General features: G+C 37.3%; 1 protein-coding gene and 1 long non-coding RNA gene across 2 annotated transcripts in view; one reads left to right on the forward strand and one right to left on the reverse strand.

The window, feature by feature from the left end:
- Window positions 1–16,948, reverse strand: part of aldh3a2b (aldehyde dehydrogenase 3 family, member A2b) — a 96,283-nt gene that overhangs the window by 48,573 nt on the left and 30,762 nt on the right. The window lies entirely within an intron of this gene.
- LOC130095483 (uncharacterized) lies at window positions 11,701–12,294 on the forward strand. The gene is made up of 3 exons (XR_008808116.1): window positions 11,701–11,787; window positions 11,947–12,045; window positions 12,134–12,294. It is a non-coding gene; the product is annotated as an uncharacterized LOC130095483 (long non-coding RNA).

The following is a 16,948-nucleotide window of genomic DNA, read 5'->3' on the forward strand; positions in this document are numbered from 1 at the left end:
GTCTTAATTACATTACATTTGGCTGACGCATGTTTACATTAATACATTATGTTATCAATAAATTACCTTTATCGGTAAGTTTTGGCCACTACCTGACATCATCTACCCAATGTTCCCTTTCACCAGACATTTTCTTTCATGAGCAGGATCCGCTTTCATAGAAATGTCATTAGAGGGCACCGGCAAGTGTCACACCGTCACCCTGCAGGCCCGCAGTAATGGCGGCAGGCAAGATGGCGGCGCCCATAGAGTTCGCGGCGGATTTGTGTATAGATTATCATGACAGAATATGCTAATCAATGACTAGAAGATAACTACACATCAGCAATATAAATTCATCAACTAAACCATTGTAAGCCTGTTAATTCGATCCAAGGGCGGCATTCAAATTAACGGTGAAGGTCTCAACGCGCGTTCCGTCTCTTCCAATGGCAGAGGGATTTATAATTAAATGCAATACTTTTTATCTTATGTATTAACTCGTTTCATCTGACTCCATAAATGAAAGTGTTTTTCAATGATATCTGTGCATCATTAAATATACGTTAATGTTTGACTATTCCTTTTAACTCCAATGAAAATAAAGTCAAAGTCTGTTAGAATAATCAAATATAACAATTTATTATGTCAGGTAAATGTATTTTAACAATTCCATAATCAATTGAAAGATAATCAATGCAAATCATCAAATGTTTTAGGATTAGAGAAATAGATGCAAACCCAACATGAACTACATGAGCTAAACCTCACGGGCTATCTGAAATACAGAAAAAGCCACGATCCCTTGCTGCCTTCCATTAAATAGCCAGAACTTCTTTTCAATGGTAATTTGCATTCAGGTTACACCTTATATTGGGGGTAGGGGAGAAAGGCCATTTGTCCACCTTTCTTTGTGTGCCAGTTTCTCTAAACTCTTAAAAACCTTATTTCCTTTTGTTTTACTTATTTGGAAATGAGACATATGTATCACTTACCCTGCGACAGTTTAAATGATACTAAACACAATACTCAATGATAATCATTCACATTAAACCATATATATATTCTTATGTGAGTTTTAGCTGTTAACTGGGTGAGAGAACAAAATGCAGACGAGGTGAGACCTTTGTCTCCGGGGAAGAGGGGGGAAGCCAAATGTTAATTTGCCAAGGTCCTTTGTCTCAATAGACCATGTGGTCAGATATTGTCTCTTCAACAAGTTTTGTGGTCAGATATTTTCTCTTCAACAAGTTTTACGGTCTTACAGATTTCCCTCCTTGACCCCGTGGGTCAAATTCAAATGAAAACTTACAGGGTCACGCGGTAAGACGTTTGTTGTAATCCTTGAGATGTAACTCAAAATTGTCTTTGCAATGTCAGCATCTGTTGAAGCTCAGAGGGCTGTGTTCCCCTGCAGAACACCTGTTCTCACCAGGTGTATGTAGCATGAGTCCAGCAGGTGGATGAGGCGTTCAGGCTTTCTTCCGGTGATCCTGTTATGTGAGCAAAGTTCATAGAGTCAATCTAGACCTTTCAACTTGTTCAGTTGACGTGTCATTCCTTCATGGAGAAACTTCCGTTTCCCTGGCACCTTCCCCATGATGATAATCTGTCCCTTCTTGACCAATCCTGTCACCTTCAGCGGTGCGGTTGTCTGGACAGACCTCAGTGGATGAAGGTGTTCTCCTTGGCTTCACACTGCTTTGTGTGAGACACCTGAAAAGCATCTTAAATGTCCGCTTCACGATTGAACACATATGAACTTGAACTCGCCAAGAAATCCATAGAAACGCATAATGCAACAAAACAAAATCATGTCATGTTCAATTTAAAATACCATGAATGGTCCCGAATGGTAAGTTTGTCTCATATTAAATATCCAATTCTTAAATATATATATATTTTTTGGTCTGAATTATACAAAGGAAATGCAGCAAGAGGTCAGTGTAATCAAAGCAATCAAATAAATGGTATGCATCAATACGTCTTGTAATAACAATAATAATATTCAAAAATAAAAAAAAATATGAAGAATCACTGTTTGTTCAGGAATCTTCCAATGTAAGCCACTTATGCAATCTAAGAAGTGACTTGGAACATGAATGTAGATTGTTCATTCCTTGTAACAGGTGTGAGATTGTGTGTTTGTGTGAGGGTGTGTGTGTGTGTGTGTGTGTGTGTGTGTGTGTGTGTGTGTGCGTCTGTGTGTGAGTGTGATAGTTTGTGTGAGAGAAAGAGAGAGAGAGAGAGTGTGTGTGTGTGTGTGTGTGTGTGTTGTTGTTGGCTAAGTCACAGTCAATGACAGGGTTGAATTGTAAATTCTGTAATTGTTTGAAGCGCTCACACGAAGCGATCTATTTAGTTATGATGTTTCTGTTATTAGTGGTTGTTGAGAAATCAGGGGCCCTCTGACCTTCCAACCACCCTAATAACAATCAGAAAGTTTAAACATTCTTAAATTTAATAGCAGGTCTGCCTCTGCTTTAATTTTGTTTTTGCATCATTGATTTGTGACTGTAGCCATTCATATGTATATTACAGTGTTTTCCCATGAGTTGGCAGAGTGTTGTGAATAGCGTATGCTATGTGTGCCTCGGTCATCATGGGATCAGCTTTACCATCCTATGTGTGTGAAGCTATCTGGATCTGTTAGTGTGAAGATGCACAATAGATCTTTAGTGAAGTGACACTTTTGGACTCTGTCATCTTTATCTTCTCATGATGTGTAGTGTTCAGTCTGAATAGACTTGATCTATTCCAGGTGATGATGCTGGGAGGGTGTAGTGATGGAGGAGTGTGTTCAGTGTTCATGTCTAGGAGATGGGTGGAATCTACTGGATAACAATTGTGTTGCAAATTTTAGTTCCAGTTCTAAACTGGGAGGCCATGCTAATGTAGTGATGTGCTATTGTGAGATGTAAATGGCCTTTGAAGTGTCTTTTCACCCATCTCCCGAATCTCAGGTTATGTTCTAACAATCGTGAGGTCCGGCCGTCCTGGCATCCGTCCCCTGAGGAATTGCAGAAGTAAACCTGACAGAAACAAGTGCAGAGAGAACCACAGTTAATTCTGATGTTTTCAACAGTTTCAGATTCGGACATGTGGAATTCTTTTGCTTGCTCCATTATCATGTCCATTGCAATTTTAATTCCAGCTGTCACATGAAACCGAGTTTCATTGACCAGGTCTGAATTATTGCTGTTGTTTCAGTGCAGTGTGCGACACCTAAAAGCTGCTCTTGTGGTCGAGCCTTCACAGTCTGCTGTGTCACAGCATTAGAGATCCCAGTTTTCGGGTTTTACGTCAAGTTGCTTTCATTACAGCCAGATCTGTGGGCATGAATTATTTCATGGTGTCGTTCACACATTTGGTTAGTGCAGATCTCTAGTTACCTGCAAAAGGCTGTGGTCTGTCTGATGTTTAGTTCACACCCTCCTTCTAAATTTGCTTCCTTGATCAGTTGGCTATTACCTGTGCCACACTTCTGGGAGTGTTTTTTTAAGGCAAAAATTAATAAAACACACCTCCGCCCTTTTGGCACTGGATAGCAGGTCAACGAAATCGAACTGTAAGGATTAATGTCACACTTCTCCAATTAATGCCTGCTTGGCGATTACAATATAATGTATATTATAATTTGAGTTATAATACAGTTACATTATATTTAAGAATATAAATTAAATTATATTATTTCTGGTCTTCTGAAGAGTCTCTGCTCGTTCGCATGTGTTTACATTTGAATATGAAAAGGCTTTCTGGCTCAAGGCTCATAAGCTGTACATTCGCTGTTTCTCCTTTCTGTTTGCTAGGTTTCAAATACCTTTTCTTCTCATTTAGTCTTTTTAAATGGCCATTTTAACGTTTGATTATTCTTTTGAACTCTTAATTTTAGTTTTATCTGTTTAGATCAGGGAATCTATATCGCTCAGCGTTCCTTCTCCCAAGGCCGCACGGCACACTCCCGTCAGTTCCAATAACCAATTCAGAGGTAATTTGGCTAAATATCTGGGATCTGCCGTAATTCACACGTACACAATCGAAGACATATTCATAGCCCCCTTGAATGCTACCTCAGGAACTTAATTCAATAATTTACTTTAGCACTTATCTAAAGTAACATTAAATTAGGACAGAGGTATTTAGACGTACCCAAATCTAGGTTGCAGCATTAGCTGATTCTAGACGGAAACTACCCGTCTCCTCATTCAAGTACACTTAAAATGGTATCGGATATTAGCCGTCGCTAATCTGACGCGAAAGATGTGGAAATATACGAATCCAATAATCTATGGAAAAAACAGTCTTTCAGAGTCATTCAGAATTAATTCAAACGTAACCATTTACAAATTTGGTATGCGAAACAGCTCCCATAGAGTGGAGAGGTAAAGTCTACGTTCTCTAAAGCTTTGAATATGAAAAGGTTTTTGTTTCAGGATTAATGAGATGCGCGTTCGTGGTTTCTGACTTTCAAATTCATTGTGAATCACATTATAACCACATTCAGCATAGAGACACACGCGTTTAATTAAGTTCACACAGGATACATAGCCTAGAATACAACATCAACAGCCTTTACCTAAGTGTTCCAAATACACAAACAGTAAAGCAATCCTGTGTTTAAAGAATAAACTTACACAATTAGCCTATGTGCACATATTGCACAAACAACTATAAAGTGTGTTCTATGAGTGCATTACAATGTTTAAAGCACAACTCCAAATTTGAAAATACAAATTATTGCATTATTGCTTTTTAATCCCATCTGTGTTAAAGTGGAAGCTTTCAAATGCAATATAGAGTTTGTCAAGATTAGTTTAGAGTATTATTCAATGTGGCTTTTGTGCCCACCGGTGGGCCGGTCACGCAAAGGGTTAAGCATTTCTGAATGCAGCATGGCATTTAGCATTAGCTTTGTTTAAGTAGCATGGGCAATACCGTACTAGCATTTAGCTTAGTCTCCTTTTGGAGGCAGCATGGAAAATAGCATTTAGCTTAGCCATGAGATCCGCTTTTAGCCTGTAAATCATATCATCCTGTTTTCCCAAATTTAGCTTTTTATAAACAATGCATCGATCTGCCTTTGTATTTGTAAAATCACGTGTTCTCCGATTTCTCCGTTTACAAACTTAGATTTTCCTTTCTGTTGTTTGCCGATTCTCTTCATGTGTTGCTAGTTCGTTTCAACAAAGCCAATACCACAATGGCGACAAACATGCGGCTGATTTGAAAACTTTTAGGCTGTTTTACAGCTCCTCATCAAGTAACGTTACACGAAAAACATGTGGAAGATGTTATTCCGATTTTAGGTTTCGTTTTTTGTTGCTTAGGCAAACAAGGATATCTTTAATCTATTAACAAGGGTTTTCATTCTTCATCTGCGCTGCCGCTTATCACGTCCTCACGTATTTCAGTTCTGGACTAAACAAAGGGCTTTCCTATAGCTACCCATAACAATGCAAACAACATTTTCTCAACACTTCTCAAGAGGGAAGAAAAAAATGACTTACCACAGCGGCAGAAGAAAGTGAAGATGTTCAAACCTCATGCTGATTTTAAAATCCCCATACTTTGCTGGAAAAGACGTTGCTCGCGAATTCATCTGTTGCGATCACGTCTCGGGGGTCGCCAATTTGTAAGACCGTCTAATTCGATCCAAGGGCGGCATTCAAATTAACGGTGAAGGTCTCAACGCGCGTTCCGTCTCTTCCAATGGCAGAGGGATTTATAATTAAATGCAATACTTTTTATCTTATGTATTAACTCGTTTCATCTGACTCCATAAATGAAAGTGTTTTTCAATGATATCTGTGCATCATTAAATATACGTTAATGTTTGACTATTCCTTTTAACTCCAATGAAAATAAAGTCAAAGTCTGTTAGAATAATCAAATATAACAATTTATTATGTCAGGTAAATGTATTTTAACAATTCCATAATCAATTGAAAGATAATCAATGCAAATCATCAAATGTTGTAGGATTAGAGAAATAGATGCAAACCCAACATGAACTACATGAGCTAAACCTCACGGGCTATCTGAAATACAGAAAAAGCCACGATCCCTTGCTGCCTTCCATTAAATAGCCAGAACTTCTTTTCAATGGTAATTTGCATTCAGGTTACACCTTATATTGGGGGTAGGGGAGAAAGGCCATTTGTCCACCTTTCTTTGTGTGCCAGTTTCTCTAAACTCTTAAAAACCTTATTTCCTTTTGTTTTACTTATTTGGAAATGAGACATATGTATCACTTACCCTGCGACAGTTTAAATGATACTAATCACAATACTCAATGATAATCATTCACATTAAACCATATATATATATTCTTATGTGAGTTTTAGCTGTTAACTGGGTGAGAGAACAAAATGCAGACGAGGTGAGACCTTTGTCTCCGGGGAAGAGGGGGGAAGCCAAATGTTAATTTGCCAAGGTCCTTTGTCTCAATAGACCATGTGGTCAGATATTGTCTCTTCAACAAGTTTTGTGGTCAGATATTTTCTCTTCAACAAGTTTTACGGTCTTACACCATTCAGAAATGTCCTGTTGCATTCTACATGTTGTCACTTCTTCTTGAGTCTCTCCATCATTGTCTGACTCCGGTTTGAACATAAAAGGCTAAATGTTTTTGTGTGTCTGTGTGAGGTAATTGGAGGGAGCTGCTAACACTAACTGTGCGTTCACACCGGACGCGAATAGCGCGTCAAATTCGCGTCTACCGCGTCTAGTTTGACGCTTGACCACTTTGTGTTAATTCGCGTGTCAATGGCGAAATTGACGCGCGTAAAAACAAAAGTTTGACGTGAAATTTATGCGCGTCAGAGGCGAAATCCGGAGGTGAAAGTTTCGAAACCCGTTGGCGGCCATCTTTTTAGATGTTTATCGAGCATTAGCATTAGCATTATTCGAGAGAGTCACCGCTCGTATATGCTCTGGAGAGCAGAAACAGCTCCGTAGGGGACATCGTCGCTGTACTCGGGTCCACCAGAACCTCCGGAGGGTTTCAGGAGTTTCACAATTTGCTCCAGGAGCTAGGTTTGGTGGACCTAATGGTGAGGACGCTGACGAGGACAGCGTAGGCCGTATAAGCCCTCGGCCTCGAGTGGTCTATGCCTGTCGAGCCCGCGCTCTACAGCCCGGCGCGAGGTTCATCCTCGCCCGCATCCACCTAATCTGTCATTTATTTTTGTTTTGATAATAAATGAAGCCAGCCTCCAAAAGTGATTAATCTGTCCTGTGATTTTTCTCTCTCTCTCACACTTCACTGTCCAGACACGAACTTATATGTTGGTTGTCTTTACATTATAATAATATTTCATATAATCTAGATATGGAATAAATAGCATTCAATGCAAAATGAATATGTCTCATATATTGAAATCAAGTTTTATGTGATAAAATATTTGCTTTGTTGTGCATTAGAACCACAGTCATATATTACAAAATAATTTATTGAAGCATCCAGATACTTCACCACGTGACAGCAGCAAGCAGCTAGGCTCCTGATTGGTTAACGCGGCGCGAATTGACGCAGAAGTTCAGATTTTTCAACTCGGGCGGCAGACGCGAATTCGCGTCAAACGCGTGAATGCACAAATAGCACTAACTAAATCATTCGCGCTTAACGCGCCAGACGCTCAATTCGCGCCATTCGTGCGAACTTGACGCGCGAATGAGGCGTATTCGCGTCTACCGCGCCGCGCTCTACGCCTCATTCGCGCCGCAGGAATTTTTTACGCGCGTAACGCGTCTTTGCATTGACTTAACATTGAAATCACTCGCGCCTGACGCGCTATTCGCGTCCGGTGTGAACGCACCTTAACACAAGCTCTTGAAACACAGCAGCTCATTTGCATTTAAAGGGACAGACACAAAAACAGTGCGTTTTTGCTTACCCTCAAAAAGTGTCAATTTTAACATTTTAACAATTTCTGTTGGGTATTTTGAGCTAAAACTTCACATACACACTCTGGGGACATCAGAAACTTATTTTACATCTTGTGAAAAGGGCATTTTACTATTCCCTTTAAGTTGTTTGGAAGCTCATAGAGTGAGTTGGATTATAGTTGCTGTGTTTTGTTTCAATTTATTGGCATAGCCAAAAGTTTGTTTGCAAACAACTTTGAGCAATTAATTTTATTTTGGTTTGTTTTGTCTTCTTTTTTTAATTTGCACTGTAAATACCATTTGCACTCTATTGGAAAACCTTTATTTTTTCGCTTATTGGAATAAACACTGAACTTTTGACGTCATCATCACGTCAATTATTTTTACGCCTCCATCTGCACATTCAGAGCAGAGCTGCCACTGTTCGAAACATCGTTGGTGCCCTCAGCTCTTTGTGGCAGTTGGCAACTTGGCACACTCTGTCTCTGTTACAGTTATGCTTATATTTAACTTGACCACTTCCTGCAAGTTGAATAAAGTGGAACAAAAACAAAAGTGAAGACTTTTTTTTTTCATGCTAAAGCTTTCAAACTTCAAAAAGCATCATAGGCCTACCATAATAGTAGACTCATGCGTCATATTCCAAGTCTTGTGAAGTCATTCAATAGCTTTAGGTCAGAAATTTCCAAATTTCATTGTTCACTGAAAATAAACTAAAATGATCTGCTCTAGCTCTCCTTGAGAGTTCATGATAGAAGTAGGCTAAGTGATGACTGATTCATGAAGGAATCATTCAAATGGGCTTGCGAACAGGACTAACAGTTTGTTGAAAAGAATGAACTCAACAATTCATTCCCAGTTTCTCCAATAGCGTCTGGCTGCAGACAAGTGACGTCACTTGCACTCTCGGACTTGCACGCTCAGACACGAGCGCTTCCTCTGCAAGTGACGTCACTTGCACTCTCAGACACGAGCGCTTCCTCTGCAAGTGACGTCACTTGCAATCGACGCCTGATCTCTACGGAACGCGATCGTAATAGTCTTTAAACGAAACGCGTGAAATTTGACCGCGTCAACACGAAGTGTTTGTCCGCGGCAATTTTTTACGTGTTTCTTTTGAACGCGTAGACACGCTCATTTTGGTCGTGTTAAGGTGTCATTTGTCATTTTGTTGACAGTTTTTTTCAAATTGCTAAAACACTACAAGTGGAATTTGAGGCTCACTCAGTGAAACCATTCACTCATGTACCCAATCTTTAGACCAAGCCTGCAAAAATACAAGGACATTATATGCTTTGCACTCAGTTTGCATTTGAAAAACAAACTATTTGCAAAACTCTAAACACATTTCTCTACATTACACACATCATTCAAAACTAACAGCTCTTGTGTTTCATTTGGGAAACACTGGCATTTAAATGCCACATTAATTTACTGATGACCTACAGCCAATCATGTGGGAAAACACTTGTACATAAATTGATCACTTAGAAATCAAAACTCAGTTTTGAGAAAGAAAGAAATTATTTTTACTATTATTATATATTTAATTATTTTCAAGACATTTTGGACAATTTCATGCTCCTAACTTTGTGGGAACAGTTTGTAGATGTAAAACATCAAGATGATGCATTTTTTTCCTTTTTATTGTAAATGTCAATTTACAGTTATTACACACAGTTAATGTGCAAAACAGACAAATACAAGTTAGAAATAGACAATATACAACATATATAAAAACACATTAGCACATTATTCACTTTGCTCTAGTGTAGTTCGACAGTTTACCTTTAATTTCATGACATCGACTACATGTTCAAGAAACATTTGCATGTCATTCATTACAGTAAAGATGAAGCAAAAGGGTTCCAGAGCATCGATTCTGTCCTGTGGAAACTCAGCCTTCTCTAATCTCTCAATGGCTTCCGCAACGTCTTGTTCCTCCATACACTCTACTTTGGGCAAATGAACAGAACCATACAGTGCACTAGATTGATCCAAACACCACTTGCTGGCTATCTTCAAATCTGGCATCAATCGACTCTGTGAAATAACACGGAACAAGGGATTGCAAGTGACGCCACAGCCGGTAGCGGAGAGCAGGTGTCGACTGCAAGTGACGTCACTTGCAGCGGAAGCGCTCGTGTCTGAGCGTGCAAGTCTGAGCGTGCAAGTCTGAGAGTGCAAGTCTGCAGCCAGACCCTTCTCAGTTTCAGGGGTATTTTTCTACACTGTAAAAAAAATTGCTGCCTTAAAGCAATCAACTTGGATTTTTAAGTAATTTCAACGTAAATTACATTAAACTGACTTTTTAAATTTGAATTTTTAAATAATTTTTACTTATTTTAATGAGTAAAATTAGTTAATGAGTTAAAGCAATGTCAAAACATATGTTGTCATAACGTATTGATCATACAATTTTTACATTTTACCATGATTATATCAATTCTGTTGTCGAGAAAAATTATTTTAAGCTTTGTAGTACTAGATTTGGTTCATGTAAGTAATTCAGGTTTTTAAACTGATCATGATCTAGATCTGAGAACTGATGAATGCTCAGTGTAAAATGGAACAAGATTGCATGCTGAGGTTTTCCTGTTTGAGTGGTCAATTGTTTTTTGCTGTGTCTGTGGTGAATATCATATTTTCTTCTGTTATTAATCATCACTTCTATTGTAAGTTCTGAGAAACAATTGATGTCCTGCCTTGTCACGATGAGCGTGATGCTATACAGAAGATGAAGAAGTAGTGTGTAGTAAGATGCTTTGATTTTGAGACCTGCATTCAAATAATTTAAGTCATCGTAGAAGAATGTCCTGTAGACTTCATTTTGATTGTTTTACAGAGTGTATTTCATTTTTTTTTTAATCTAATTTTACTACTGGAACACGTGGATTTGATATAAAATGAACTCAATGGACTACTATTTTAAATTCAGAGAAGACACCTGTAATGTACAGCATACACTGTGATTTTTGGAGGTAAATTATTTTTTCTTCTTGCTATTTCAAATCAATTAACATACAAATTATTGTATATTAAATAGCAGATTTGATTAATCAGTGATATGGAGAAGTACCAGTATTTAAAATTGTCTATTAATAAGATGATTTTACAGCAATTTAATGCTAAAACAAGCTTTTTAGAAAACAGCAACAAGTGTAAGACTGAAAAAAGTATTTTTTGAAATTCTTGTAGCATGAAATTCTCTAAAGTAACTAAAGGTAAAATGCTCAAACTTGCCAAACTAAGCTCTGTTAATTTCTATATTATTGTGATTTAAAAAAAAAATCCCACCATGGATTTCTCCTTTTTTAAAGCTAAACAATAACAGGAATATAATTGTTCCGTATCACATACTTGTTACTTATGACTGGTATAGTTTTATTTAATTTACATGCCATGCTGTGTAATACGTTCAGACGCTGAAGGTACAATAAAGCCCAATGACACAACTTTTTCTGTTTGTTTATTTTATTTTATTTTTATTTACCTTTTATGATTATTTTTCATTTCTTTTATGTAAAACACTTTCGATACCATTTTGAATGAAACGGTAGTACATAAATAAACGTTGCTTGCTTTGCCTATTTTTGCTGTTGATGCTTTTATATGTTTGGTACAGTAGCTGATGAAACATATGAAACATATTAAATCATCCAATTCTTTTGACAAGTATATGAGGGTTTTAACTCATTGGTGATTTTCACATATGTACGAATCCACAAAACGTCACGATTTAGTCACATGTGTAATTACCCGGAAGGATAATATTTATATGCAGTTGGTCAGTGATTACGATTGTTGAAAGACAATCCACAAAAAAAACACCAAAAACTGTTCATCATAATATTTCAGTAATTAATTGTTTTTATACAACATCTTTTATTAGACAGCTTGGCTCAGATTGTCAACATAATGGTAAGGCAAAACTAGCATTGAGTGCTAACACTGTGCTAACAAGTGCTTTAAAAAAATCAAAGATTGGAGTTAAACATTACATGTTGTATATATTCTAGAGTCTAGACTGTACAATTTGTTTTCCTTTTAAAATAGTAATAATGTTTCTCATTACATAAGGGTAAAACTTGCTGCAAATTTGTTCGAGAACAACCTTCGGAGAAATACACTCTCTTGACGGAAGAGGATGTGACTGATGAATTATTGAGTCAATCTCAGGTATATAATTCATATAGAGTTGAATTATCATATAGAATTATTTTAGGATTTTAGATAATCTCTACAAATGCCTGCATGCATCTTTCAGATTTCTGTCCAATGTAAGGAGAACCCCGAGGGTCGAGATGGAATGGTGGTATTTGACATGGAAGCCTTTCCCATGGTCAACATCCTCTGTGGAGAAGATCTTCCTAAAGTCAAAATAAACAACAGTAGCTTTCTGCAGATCTGAATTTGAAAGCTTCACATCAATTTTGTCATAGAAATGTCTTGACATTTTGAATAATTAAAAATTTAAAAATAAAATGTGGTCATTTTTTGTATTTCAGCCGTTTTATTCAGTATTGCTATACTTCCAGCTAATACCATCAAACTGGTCTTCAATCATCTCCTCCATTGGCTGCCTGTAACTGTCCACATCAATGCCTCTGGTGTGTAGAGGTCATTTTAAAACTAACATTTTTAACATGTTTAAGTTAAGTTAAGTTTTAACCCAGAAAATTTGAAAAGTGACCCAGTAACTTTGTTTTGGTAAACCTTTCTCTGCAAGCATGTAAAAAAAATAAGCCTATCAGATTTCGCTCCCCTTCTGACTAGGAAGGGTATCTTATTATAATATTACCGCCCCTTAATCTGCACGTTTCCACCCACAGCTCTGCCATTCGGTGTTACCAGTTCTAACTCAATGGCAAAATTTCCAGCAAACTGTTCTGTCGTTGCTCCACAGACGAATGCAGAACACTACTTGACCAAAAAATGTCACAGCTGTTTTATAAAGACCTCATGGAACTAACATTGTGTAAAAGTTAAACATTACGGTACATGCAAGTCGATGAGATGAATCAGTTAAGTGGTCGACTGATATATCGCCAAGGCCGTTGTATCGCCAAGGCCGATATATCGGCCGATATTTGTCTTTTTTTAAAATATCGGCATTGGCCGATAAGTTTTTCTGATTGGCTGATGTGTTGGAAGCGGGACTTTTGACGGCGCTCCAGACTTTTAGTTTGACGGGTAATGAGAAGAGAATGGCAGCGCCGGATCACACAGCGCTCACTCACATTCTCCGTCTTCATTAGTTTACGATCTCTGTCAGTCATCTAATACTTTGTTAGACAGAACAAAGAAAGAAAATGGTATGCGAAAAAGTAAAGTGTTGCTTTTATATTATTTGTAACAGAAAAGGCAAACAATCATGCTAAAATAATTTCTCATTTACCGTCAACATTCATCAAATGCGCATCTACATCATTTAAACAAATCTCTGAATATCTAATAAACATTTAATTTCACAAACCTTGCAGATTTAATCAAATCCAGCTGTGATATCTTGTGAAGTGTGCATTGTAGCCTGCATAAACTGCGAGTGACGGTCGGTCCGTGCGAAGTGAGTGAATGTGAACAGAAGATCAACAGGAGACGCGATCGAAAAACTTTAAATCCTTCATTTTAAAATATGCTGTGCTATATATCTAGTTGCCCAGTGCCATGTCATATTCATATCGTTTTCACTGTATGCTGCATGTAAAATTAGCGTTACCTTGTCTTTATTTTTACTTCATGAAAGTTGCACTAATACATTTTTTTTTACTTTAATATTTTTATTGTGTGGTAACCGTTTTATAAAAGCAATAAGGTACTCGAGGCAAGTGCTGTATCGTGAATATAAGTAACGGCTGAAGGGGTTGCAGGCACTCCGCGAACAACGCCCTTCAGCCGTTAATTATTCACGATACAGCACAGCCTCTCTACTTTATTGCTTACACACACACACACACACACTTTATATCTGCAATCGGCCACCCTGCTCTCTAAGATATCGGCATCGGCCATCAAAAAAAACAATATTGGTCGGCCACAACTAGGCTATATAAATGTATCCACTAACCATTCAGAAATGTCCAGGTTCAGTCCAAAGGCAACTTTGGACTGAAGGGCAAGGGTGGTGTGGTGATGGCGCAGTGGATAAGACACATGCCTTTGGTGTGAGAGACCCGGGTTCGAATCCACTGTGAGACACCAATGTGTCCCTGAGCAAGACACTTAACCCCTAGTTGCTCCAGAGGCGTGCGACCTCTGACATATATAGCAATTGTAAGTCGCTTTGGATAAAAGCGTCAGCTAAATGAATAAATGTAAATGTAAATGTAAATGTAACTTCTTCCTGAGTCTCTCCGTAAGGCTGCACTCCGCTACAGGTTATTTTTGAGATTTTGGATGAGATTCGCATGTTTTGTTTTTGCCAGTATCTGAAGCTCATGTAAAGCATCATCGACCCTCTTCTGAACTGGGCAGTGAGCAGCAGCTCATTTGCATTTAAAGGAACACACAAAAACTGCTGTTTTTTTGAGACACCCCTCGCTGCAGCCTGTAGCACGATGACGTAGCTGGATGGTCCAATACGTATTGGATGGAGGTGTGTTTTGCTGACGTCATATACGCATGCGCAGTGTCGATCTCTGGATTTTAATTCGCATGCGCTGGTTTTAAGTGACATGTATGCTCAATATTGTACTGATATGATGTTCTAACCTGTGCAGTATAGTACTGCTAAATAGTAATTATTGATAAATAAGTAATTATTTACATAAATGGGATGCTTATCCCAGTTACACACATAGGCTATGCAAAATAGTTAATTTTACAACATTTTAAATCACATGATTTTAAACCTAAATTTGATAGATTAATAGCATGTCCTCAGCACCGCAAGTTTAAAAAAAAAAAAATTTTAAAGCCATTTTATTTTATTCAGGTCACATTTGCTGTTGAGTGGAAGCAAAAATGAATCAAGTAGCCTAATTGTCTTTGTAATTTTAAAGGTACAATACAAGTCTGTAAACATTTTAAGATACCAGTACACATTCAAGGGAAAATGCAAAAATAATAACAACATCAAGAAAATAAATCTTGTCAGATGTAAAAAAAAAAAAAAGCTTGATATTTTGCCTGGTAAGAGTTCCCTCTTTAATGGCTATAGCCTACTCATTTTTCCACAGTTCAGTGTCTGCAATACATATGGTAGGCTAGAAGCTTGTTTTCGCCACAGAGTGAGAAATAAAAAAGGTAACTTTTTATCTCACTATACTCTGACTTTTTATCTCAGAATTGAAGTCGCAATTGCAGGTTATAAAGTCAGAATTGCGTGATATAAAGTCGCAATTGCGTGTTAAGTCAGAATTATGAGATATAAACTCGCAATTGCGAGGCTACTTGAAATTCTGGCTTTATAATAGCCTACGCAAATTGGAGATATAGGCTAAAGTCAGAATTGCATGATATAAAGTCGCAATTGTGTGTTATAAAGTCAGAATTGTGAGAGAACTATTCTGAGGTAAAATTTGACTTTATAACTCGCAATTGCGAGTTAATATCTCACAATTCTAAGAAAATATGTCAGAATTGATAGATATAAAATCTTAATTATGTGTTATAAATTCAGAATTGCGAGAAAAAAGTCTCGCCAATAATACCAATTGGGAGAATTGCATGATAAGTCGCAATTGCGTGTTATAGCCTAAAGTCAGAATTGTGAGATATTAAACTATTCTGAGGTTAAAAAAATAAGTCATTTTTTCCCTTAGAATTTGACTTTATAATTCGCAATTGCGAGTTTATGTCACAATTATGAGAAAAAATGTCAGAATTGGGAGACGCAAACTCCCAATTATGTAGGCCTATTATAAATTCAGAATTATGACTTTATAGCACGCAATTCTGACTTTATTTCACGCAATTCTGACTTTATAACATGCAATTGAGACTTTACATCTTGCAAACTGACTTTATTTCTCAGAATTGTGAGATATAGTAGTTAAATAAACTCGCAATTGTGAGGAAAAAGTCGCAATTATATATTTTTAAATGTTTTATTCTGTGGCGGAAAAGAGCTTCCATACTCAAGTGACCATTTATATTTAACTTACTTTATTCTTCTTGGAAGATCAAAGCACGTGCGATCGTTCACCAACTCTCTACTCTCTTTACACCTACTCTAACTATAGAATCAATTCTTAATGCGCATATGAACGCCATCAGCGTTTATCACAGGTTCTTAAACATTATTTAAGAACCGCTATAAAGCCAAAACAATCTAATTTACCTTAAATTATATGTTTATCTCTGCTTTGAAACAATCTACATTGTTAAAAGCGCTATAAATGAAGTTGACTTGACTTGACTAGTGCGCATGCGTCTAGACGTCACCAAAACACACCTCCATCCACTACGTATTGGACCATCCAGCTACGTCATTGTGCTACAGGCTGCAGCGAGGACCTCTTGGTTTTTTTCAACAAACCATCAAAGGGGCAAATTTGGAAATTTGACAAGCTATAATAAATGATCTGGGGGGGTATTTTGAGCTGGAATTCTGGGGACACCATAGATTTATATTACATCTTGTGAAAGGGGTTATAATATAGACCAAACTAGTTAACTTTGGTTTCTTTCTACAGGCCTTACATTTAACATTTGAAAATAATAATGTATCAGCAGTATTTTTTAGTGACGGTTGTAGTTTAAAAAAAACTCTGAAGATATCCTGGCTTGACAGTTTTTCTGCATTTAATTGTAGAAATTAAATGTATTTTGTTGATTTTGATGATTCCAACATTGAAATTTTCTTTACCGGTAACAGAAAGTGTGGGTGGATGCTGTTTTGCACTGATTAAACCAATCAAATACGAGAAAAATTACACAATGATCACGGGTAGTATGTCATGTTATTTTTTGCTGTGTACTGTATTTCTATCATTTAAACTGTTGTATTTTTGATGAAGCTGAGATTCTCTGAGATTGTCATGAGAACTCACTAGAGATCTTACTTCTATTTACAAATTATAGTGTTATAGAAAAATGGACGAAATGTCGTCCAACTCGAGGCGGTTATCGACTAGTTATT

Source organism: Rhinichthys klamathensis, unplaced genomic scaffold, assembly GCF_029890125.1.
Source record: "Rhinichthys klamathensis goyatoka isolate OS25496 unplaced genomic scaffold, OSU_Roscu_1.1 h1tg000191l_1, whole genome shotgun sequence".
NCBI classification, from domain to species: Eukaryota; Metazoa; Chordata; class Actinopteri; order Cypriniformes; family Leuciscidae; genus Rhinichthys; species Rhinichthys klamathensis.